This window comes from Neofelis nebulosa, chromosome 2 (genome assembly GCF_028018385.1).
Source record: "Neofelis nebulosa isolate mNeoNeb1 chromosome 2, mNeoNeb1.pri, whole genome shotgun sequence".
Lineage (NCBI taxonomy): Eukaryota > Metazoa > Chordata > Mammalia > Carnivora > Felidae > Neofelis > Neofelis nebulosa.
In genome coordinates, this window is record NC_080783.1 from 44,406,125 (window position 1) to 44,415,432 (window position 9,308).

Below are 9,308 nucleotides of genomic sequence, written 5' to 3' on the forward strand. Positions count from 1 at the left end.
AAATAAATACATCTCATACCTAAAAAATAAATAAGTAAATAAACTGCATATAGGCATACATGTGAGTTTGGTTCCAGATCACTTCAATGAAGCAAATATTGCAATAAAGCAAGTCAAATGAATTTTTTGGTTTCCCAGCGTATATACAAGTTACGTTTACACTATACTGTGGTCTCTGTGCAATAGCAGCATCTCTTAAAAAACATTGTATACAAAGCTATCTACACATTCAATGCAATCCCAATCAAAATTGCACCAGCATTCTTCTCGAAACTAGAACAAGCAATCCTAAAATTTATATGGAACCACAAAAGGCCCCGAATAGCCAAAGTAATTTTGAAGAAGAAGACCAAAGCAGGAGGCATCACAAGCCCAGACTTTAGCCTCTACTACAAAGCTGTAATCATCAAGACAGCATGGTATTGGCACAAAAACAGACACATAGACCAATGGAATAGAATAGAAAACCCAGAACTAGACCCACAAACGTATGGCCAACTAATCTTTGACAAAGCAGGAAAGAACATCCAATGGAAAAAAGACAGTCTCTTTAACAAATGGCGCTGGGAGAACTGGACAGAAACTGGGCAGAAGGTTGAAACTAGACCACTTTCTCACACCATTCACAAAAATAAACTCAAAATGGATGAAGGACCTGAATGTGAGACAGGAAACCATCAAAACCCTAGAGGAGAAAGCAGGAAAAGACCTCTCTGACCTCAGCCGTAGCAATCTCTTACTCGACACATCCCCAAAGTCAAGGGAATTAAAAGCAAAAATGAATTACTGGGACCTTATGAAGATAAAAAGCTTCTGCACAGCAAAGGAAACAACCAACAAAACTAAAAGGCAACCAATGGAATGGGAAAAGATATTTGCAAATGACATATCGGACAAAAGGCTAGTATCCAAAATCTATAAAGAGCTCACCAAACTCCACACCCGAAAAACAAATAACCCAGTGAAGAAATGGGCAGAAAACATGAATAGACACTTCTCTAAAGAAGACATCCGGATGGCCAACAGGCACATGAAAAGATGCTCAACGTCGCTCCTTATCAGGGAAATACAAATCAAAACCACACTCAGATATCACCTCACGCCAGTCAGAGTGGCCAAAATGAACAAATCAGGAGACTATAGATGCTGGAGAGGATGTGGAGAAACGAGAACCCTCCTGCACTGTTGGTGGGAACGCAAATTGGTGCAGCCACTCTGGAAAGCAGTGTGGAGGTTCCTCAGAAAATTAAAAATAGACCTACCCTATGACCCAGCAATAGCACTGCTAGGAATTTACCCAAGGGATACAGGAGTACTGATGCATAGGGGCACTTGTACCCCAATGTTTATAGCAGCACTCTCAACAATAGCCAAATTATGGAAAGAGCCTAAACGTCCATCAACTGATGAATGGATAAAGAAATTGTGGTTTATATACACAATGGAGTACTACAGGGCAATGAGAAAGAACGAAATATGGCCCTTTGTAGCAACGTGGATGGAACTGGAGAGTGTGATGCTAAGTGAAATAAGCCATACAGAGAAAGACAGATACCATATGTTTTCACTCTTATGTGGATCCTGAGAAACTTAACAGAAACCCATGGGGGAGGGGAAGAAAAAAAAAAAAAGGTTAGAGTGGGAGAGAGCCAAAGCATAAGAGACTCTTAAGAACTGAGAACAAACTGAGGGTTGATGGGGGTGGGAGGGAGGGGAGGGTGGGTGATGGGTATTGAGGAGGGCACCGTTTGGGATGAGCACTGGGTGTTGTATGGAAACCAATTTGACAATAAATTTCATATATTGAAAAAAAAGCATTGTATATAATTAAGAAATAGTTTATCACTAGAAAATGCTAACCATTCCATCATGTGTGCCTTCAGTGGGTCCTAAATTTTTTTTTTTTTTTTTTTTTTTGCTGTTGGGAGTTCTTGCCTGGATGTTGATGGCTGCTGACTGATCAAGATAGTGGTTGCTGAAGATTAGGGTAACTGTGGAAATCTTTTAAAATAAGACAACAGTGAAGTTTGATGCATTGATTGACTCTTCCTTTCATGAACAATTTCTCTGTAGCATGTGATGCCATAGCATTTTACCCACAGAACTTCCTTCCAGATTGGAGTTATTCCTCTCAAACTCTACTGCTGCTTTATCAAGTAAGTTTATGGAGTATTCTAAATCTTTTATTGCCATTTCAACTATCTTTATAGCATCCTCATCAGGAGTCTATTTCATCTCAAGAAACTACTTTCTTTGCTCATCCATAAGAAGCAATTCCTCATCCATTAAAGTTTCATCATGAGATTGGTAGCAATTCAGTAACGTCTTCAGGCTCCACTTCTAATTCTAGTTCTCTTGCTATTTCCACCACATCTGCAGTTACTTCCTCAACTGAAGTCTTGAATCCCTCAAGGTCATCCATGTGGGTTGGAATCAACTTCTTCCAAACTCCTGTGAATGTTGATATTTTGACTTCTCCCATGAATCATGAATGTTCTTACTGGCATCTAGAATGGTGAATCCTTTCCAGAAAGTTTTCAATTTACTCTGCCCAGATCCATCAGAGGAATTACTATCTAAGGCACCTATAACCTTATGAAATGTATTTCTTAAGTAATAAGACTTGAAAGTCAAAATTACTCCTTGACCCATGGGCTGCAGAATCGATGTTGTGTTAGTGGGCATGAAAACATTAATCTCACTGTACATCTCCATCAGGGCTCTTGGCTTAGTAGGTACATTGTCAATGAGCAGAATTATTTGGAAAGGAATCTTTTTTTCTGAGCTGTATGTCTCAGTAGTAGGCTTAAAATATTCAGTATATTATGTTGTAAATAAATGTGCTGTCCAGGCTCTGTTGTTCCATTTATAGAGTACAGATAGAGTAGATTTAGCATAATTCTTAAGGGCCCTAGGGTCTTCAGAATGGTCAATGAGGATTGACTTCAACTTAAAGTCACCAGCTGCATTAGCCCCTAAAAGAGAGTCAGCCTATCTTTTGAAGCTTTGAACACAGACATTGACTTCTCCTCTCTAGCCGTTAAAGTCCTAGATGGCATCTTCTTCCAGTATAAGGCTGTTTCATTTACACAGAAAATCTATCACTTAGTGTAACCACCTTCACCAATTTCCTCAGCAAGATCTTCTGGAGAACTTGCTGCAGCTTCAACAATCAGTGCTTACTGCTTCACCCTGCACTTTTATGTTATGGAGACAGCTTCTTTCCTTAAACCACATGAACCAATCTCTGCTAGTTTCAAACTTTTCTTCTGTAGCCTCCTCACCTCTCTCAACCTTCACAGAATTGAAAAGAGTTAGGGCCTTATTCTGGATTAGGTTTTGCTTAAGGGAATGTTGTGGCTGGTTTGATCTTCTTTCTATCCAGACCACTAAAACTTTCTCCATATGAACAATAAAACTGTTTCACTTTCTTATCATCTGTGTGCTCACTGGAGTAGCACTTTTAATTTCCTTCTAGATCTTTTCCTTTGCATTCACAACTTGGGGAGCTGACACAAGAGGCCTGGCTCTCAGCCTGTCTCAGCTTTTGCTGTGACTTCCTCACTAAGCTTAATCATTTCTAGATTTTGATTTAAAGTGAAAGACTTACAACTCTTCTTTTCAACTAAACATTTAGAGGCCATTGTAGGGTTATTCACTGGTCTAATTTCAATATTGTTATGTCTCAGGGAGTGGGGGTGGGGCGCCTGAGGAGAGGGAGAGAGACAGGGGAACAGCAGGTCGGTGGAACAGTCAAATACACACAGCAGTCATCAATCAAGTTCATCATTATATGGGCACAGTTTGTGGTGCCCAAAAACAACTATAATAGTAACATCAAAGATCACTGATCACAGATCACCATATTTGTTATATTTAATGAAAAAGTGTGAAATATTGCAAGAGTTACCAAGATGTGACACAGACACGAAGCGAACAAATGCTATTGGAAAAGTGGTACCAAAAGATTTGCCCAGTGCAGGGTTGCCTCAAACCTTCAGTTTGTGAAAAATGTAATATCTGTGGAGGGGAGTCTGGGTGGCTCAGTCGGTTAAGCGTCCGACTTCAGCTCAGGTCATGATCTCACAGCTTGTGAGTTTGAGCTCCGCGTCGGGCCCTGTGCTGGCAGCTCAGAGCCTGGAGCCTGCTTCGGATTCTGTGTCTCTCTCTCCGTCTGCTCCTCCCCCACTTGTGCTGTGTGTGTGTGTCTCTCTCTCTCAAAAATGAATAAACATTTAAAAAAATTTTTTTTAAACACAAAAATGTAGTATCTGAGAAGTGCAGTAGAGCAAAAAACAAGGTATGCCTGTATATGGTATAATACCAATTTTTACAATTGTATGAGTGTGAGCATATAGGAAGAAAGTCTAGGTGAGTATTTACCAAAATGTTAACAATGATTTGCTTTCAGTGGTAAGACTTTTCCTTATACTTGCCTATATATTTTACAACGCTTATTGAATTCTTTAATGTTTAGGAAAGTATTAACTAAAAACAAAATACTTATGTAAAAGCCTTTTCAAACGGCACTCCTTATCTCTCTGAAGCACTGGATTTGTAGCTAGTTCTATTCATTTAATAAAAATTTACTGAATACCTACACTGTTCAAGGACCTGTACTAATAGCTATGAGATAAATCGTTTTACTGTTTTACAAAGATCCAGCCTGTCAGCTAACAGATAATTACAGACCGCCTGCTATATGTTCATAGGGCCATGGTGCCTGCTAAGAGCTGTTCACGGTGGTGAACAGTATCCTATCTCCAAAAGCTTATATACTATAAACATGTAATTAAATAATAAAATGATAGTGGTGGTGATGCAGGTGATGAAGGAAATATTTTGGGTTATGTGACTGATGGTGACTGAGAGGTGAGGGAGCTTTGGCTGGAATGTTCATGGAAGACCTCACTAAAGTGGTCACCTTGGGGTTGAAGCCCGAATATTAGAAAGAGACAACTTTGTAAAGATCTGGTCTCTTGAGCAGAAGGAATAGCATAAGGGAAAGAACCAAGATGAGGACAAGTTTAGTATATTCAAGGAAGAACAACAGCCAAAAGACAGTGGCAGAGTACAGAGAAGGAAAAGGAACAAGCAGAAGACAGGAGGGCAGCATTCCAGGCCACAGTCCAGAACTTAGATTTGATTGTCATTGCGAGGAGAGGTTTGTGGTGAGTTCTAAGTAGAGAAGTGATGTTGTCTAGTTTGCAGCTGTTAGAGATTCTGCTGACTTGAGTTAATGGTGGATTTGCAGGAGGCGAGGGGAGAGATAGGGAGGCCAGTCAGGGTGCTTACTGTAGAGGATGCAGCTAGGAGCTGCCACAGAGGAATGATAGTGGGAGAGACATACTAAACACTTTAAAATGGAAGAATGCTTCCTGACTGGGGACTTCCCCCCAAAAAGGGGGGACAGGGGGAGGTTCTGCTCTTCTATTACCTATCTACTCATCTCTTCCAACTTTTCTCTTATGGAGTGTGCATGAGATTGTTTCTCAGGATCCTTTCTCCTCTGTTTTGTAATAGAGCTCCTTGATTTCTAGCTAGGCTCATGGCCATTAGTTTATAAACTACATTTCTCAGCTTTCCTTGGTATTAGGGGTGACCTTGTGACTAAATTCAGGCCATTGAGAAATGAACTAATGTATGCACTGTCTAAATTATCTCCTTAAGGACACAGCCACTTGGTAAGACTTTCTTACTCTTCTCTCTGGCTGAAACTCAGACATGGATCAACCAGCTTTAAGCCCAGGGCATGAGAATATAACCCCAGGGCATGGTAGAGCAACAAGATGGAGAGACAGACTTCCCTGAATGACCTCATGGAACAGCCCTCTGGCTGGCCCCAGTGGTCTGCTTTAGTCTATATCACATGAGAAAAATAAACTTTCTTTTTAGAACTATGCTGTATTTTAGAGTCTTTGGTTAGAACTACTTATTTCATACCCTCAGTAATATGAGGAGCTTTGGGAAAGCCAACAGAAGCATTGATAACAGAGAAGCTAGGGCAAGGCAGATGTCTTGGGGCTGATCAGAAGTTTTAAAAAGATAAGCTAATGTCTTCCCTTCAGTGCCCTCTGGTCTGATGTAGGAAGAAAGCATAGCTGACTGGGAGAAAAATTATTTTGATACGGTAAATCTACACCAAAGCCCTAGAGCCATATCCAACCCTTGGGGAGAGCTCTGACTTCCAGCTAAGATTCAGGGTGAGAGATAAAGGAACATTCCAATCATGAGCTCTGTATAACTTTAAGGCTGTGATATGTTGATAAAAAAGAAACCAAAAGATAATATAAATTTGTTTTCTTTACCCGTTGTTTAAAAGAACCTTTAGCGGCACCTGGGTGGCTCAGCCAGTTAAGCATCTGACTCTTGATTTTGGCCCAGGTCATGATTTCACGGTTCGTGAGTTCAAGCCCTGTGTCTGACTCCACGGTGACAGTGCAGAGCCTCCTTGAGATTCTCTCTCTCCCTCTCTCTCTCTGTCCCATCCCACTCTCAAAATAAATAAATAAACTTAAAAAAAAAAGAAACTTTACATTTACTCTTAATGAGGAATTATGTGTATACTATATGTATATGGAAAATATACCAAGCTCTCGGTTAATTGAGCACATGTATACACGAGGCCTTATTCCATCAGTACTGGATGGCAGTAGCCAACTATTCTCATCTGTTTGAAGTGTACCTGAATTTGGGACCCTTACTAATTAAAAATAACAACAACAACAAAAAAAACCACACCTATCTCAAGGTTATGAAGGGTAATACACACACAAAACAAAATGAATTAAGTAATACTAAATATTATAGTAGGTAATAAAATTATCTCCAATATGGGGAAAACATGACCTCCCTTACAGGGTTTTTTGAAGATTAAAAAAGAGAATTATGTAAAATAACCAGCAAAAAGCATTCTTGTTTCCCCTCTCCTTATACTCACTCAATTATTTGGCTTTCAAACTGCAAAATACCCTGGCCTCTGCCACAAATCCCTGAAAGAATGACCAAATGATGACTCCCAGTAAGCTGGTAATTTGGCTTTTCTACATCACTTAGTACAGGAATAAGGGGTGAATGGTAAGAGGGAAGAGGGACTAACATGTATGGAGCACTTACTTTGTGTACGCAGTAGATTGGTCATTTCCTTTCTTTAAAGAACATTTGTTTATTTTTGAGACAGAGAAAGACACAGAGTGTGAGCAGGTGAGGGGCAGAGAGAGAGGGAGACCCAGAATCCAAAGCAGGCTCCAGGCTCTGAACTGTCAGCACAGAGCCCGGCGTGGGGCTCGAACCTACGGACTGCGGAGATCATGACCTGAGCCAAAGTCGGACGCTTAACTGACTGAGCCACCCAGACACACTCCTGAGACCTCATGATCCTGAGATCAAGACCTGAGCTGAGATCAAGAGTTAGACGCTTAACCGACTGAGCCACCCAGATGTTCCTAGATTGGTTATTTCCTCCGATCCTCATAATTCAGTATAGTGATATAAGCATTCCTACTTTAACAATAAAGATACCAGATTTGACAGAAGTTAATTTCCTAGTCACAGAACTAATAAGTGGTTGTTAATAGTTGAGCTGAAATTCAAACCCAGGGCTGTGTGACTCCAGAGCTCACCTTCCTGCCTGCACCTCTGAGGAGGTCTAAGCCTCATGGTGCACAGAATGCAAAGTTAAATGTAACACTCCCGAACACAGTACCGGACCTCAAAACCACTTTACACTCTCAATTTTCTCGTTCAATCCCAGGCAGAGTTAATCATTTCCACCTCTTTATTCCCATTTAGTATCTTGTATGCACATTCACATGTAAGAATGGTTATTGGTTTACAGGCCATTTAATGGTGCTTCCACTAGATGGACAGCCTTTCATGGACAAATGTTTTAGCATCTGTGTTTTCTTAGTGTCTCCTACAATACCTGCAGATAGTAGGGTTCAAGAATTCAAACATTCAATAAGTGTTTATTGAATCATCCACAAACTCCCCAACAGCACTAATGTACCCTAGTCCAGTTGCCCATGACCATTTCCAGGGATATCGCTGAGCCATCTTCAGTCTCCAGGGCCCTCAAGCTTCATGAGGTTTCCGTGAGCGTCAACAATCACACACACGTGTGAAAACATGTGTAGCACTGTGTGTCAGAACTGTTACGCACTGACTGATATAAACAAAGACCTTCTGAGGTTGTGCTTTATGATAACCGCAGAAGCCTTTCTTAGCAAGTGAGAAAAAAGCTCCTTCACTTTTCCTGGGTTTGAGGAATTAATATGTTCTGAAGGGCAGCCTATGTGCACATGCACGCACGCGCACACACACGCTCACACGGTGCGAGCTAGCATTATCCCTACTGTATCAGGAACCTCCTGAACTGTAATCTCACAGCATGGAGGCTGAATCATACTAGTAAACATACGAGGAGCTTTCACAACAAGTTCTTTAAACATATTCATGGCTATCAGCAATGATATTAAAATTTCAGTTAGGCAACCCTGATTTGAGCTGCATACCATCGTTACTGTAATGAGAGTCTTTGTTGTACACATTGTCACCGCGGAGGAAAGGTCATTAGGAAGCACACTCTCATGTAGATAATCACACCCTGGACCCTGTAAGTGTGATGGTAACTGGCAAAGAAAATCCACAGGTTCTTGTTCTGCATGGTAATACAAAGGAAACAAATAGTGCCTGGATCCTACTCATTCCCAGTTTTTTGTCAAAACGTTCTTAGCATAATCTTGCTGAGTCCGTAAGAGCATGTAACAGAGTCATCACCCTCAGTTTGACAACACTAGGCAGAAAGGTAAAAAACAAGCATCATTTCTTTAGAGCTGTGTGCTGTGAGTGTTTTACAATCCAGACTGCTGTTCAGTGTAGGATAGTGTCAAGGACTATGAAAAGTCTGATGTTGTACCCTACTTGCAAGCTAACAAGTTAGCCTCGTATAATTTCGTTTATTCTAGCAGAAGAAATAAGAAAATAAGAAATCAGAGACAGAAGACGGTTTATTATTTACAGCAATAGTAGGTGAACCGACCAGGCTAGCCTGAGGTTGCCATGAGGAGAAAAGTAAAAGTATCTTAACTGGGAATGGCAAGAGTAGAGTCTTGAGTTTTCTAGTTAGGACTATATAACTTCCTACCCCTTGCATGCTAATCATTACCCAGGAAGCAGCTGAGAGAAAATTATCCCCTTCTGGGGAGATTACATTCAGTGATCAGATTGTCTTACTAATGTGTGTGGACGAGGAGGGGATGAGGGAGGTAGAGATGGAGGTAATATTGAGCCAGTTACTGAGGAGGCCA